The sequence below is a fragment of the Magnolia sinica genome, chromosome 6 (assembly GCF_029962835.1).
Source record: "Magnolia sinica isolate HGM2019 chromosome 6, MsV1, whole genome shotgun sequence".
NCBI lineage: Eukaryota > Viridiplantae > Streptophyta > Magnoliopsida > Magnoliales > Magnoliaceae > Magnolia > Magnolia sinica.
The window spans coordinates 41,516,199-41,517,093 of record NC_080578.1 but is presented as its reverse complement, the minus strand read 5'-3'; the positions used below and the strand labels follow the sequence as shown (position 1 = coordinate 41,517,093).

General features: G+C 38.4%; 1 non-coding gene across 1 annotated transcript; it reads left to right on the top strand.

The window, feature by feature from the left end:
• The first annotated feature begins 552 nt into the window (after positions 1–552).
• LOC131250371 (small nucleolar RNA R71) lies at positions 553–659 on the top strand. Its single transcript, XR_009173296.1, has one exon. It is a non-coding gene; the product is annotated as a small nucleolar RNA R71 (small nucleolar RNA).
• Positions 660–895: the final 236 nt, after the last annotated feature.

Here is an 895-nt window from a genome sequence, read left to right as displayed (position 1 = left end):
TTTCCCTTGATGTGGAATTTGATTAGGGAATCCTTGAGGTGTAGCGGTTTGTCCGTTTCTCTAACTAAAGTTTGAATGATTTCTCCAACTAGGATTATATGTCTTAGAGATGGGTCCACTAAAAGGTCTTTGGTAATTATTCATGGCATTGGATTGCTCATTTAGCACCTCTTGAAAGGTAGGTGTTGTTGGACAATTTTCAGTTGTGTGAATGTTACCAGCACAAATACTGCAAATAGTTTCCTTAGACTTATCCTTCTTTAATTTCATGGCCTTGAGTTTTCTGGTAGGATTATTCACTTTAGCATTGATGTCATCTTCCTCTTTTAGGAGAAAAATTCTGCCCCTCTCCTTGGATTGAGTAGACTTAAATGTGGTGCTTGGTTTTGGGGAGATGTCCCATGATTGTGTGTATTCAGCAAGCTTATCAAAGTAGTCCCACACATCATCAACATTTTTATTCATGAATTCCTCGTTAACATTGTCTCAACCAATTGGCTTATGGAAGATGTTAGTCCATCATAGAAGAAGTTAGCGATGGGCCACGTTTCAAAACCGTGTTGTGGGCATGAACTAACAAGATCTTTGAACCGCTCCCAACATTGGAAGAATGTTTCATCTTCCTTTTGGGCGAAGTTCATGATTGACTTTCTAAGGGTGTTCGTCTTATGGTATGGGAAAATTTTCTTTATGAACTCCCTTGTCATGTCATTCCATCTACCAATAGATTGAGGACGTAGTGAATGCAACCATGTCTTAGCTTTCTCTTTCAAAGATAAAGGAAAGAGTTTCAGCCTGACCGTGTCATCGAACATGTTTGGAAAGTATAGAGTGGCTATAATTTCATCAAACTCTTTCAAGTGTAGATACAGATTTTCAGATTTAAGCCCATGAA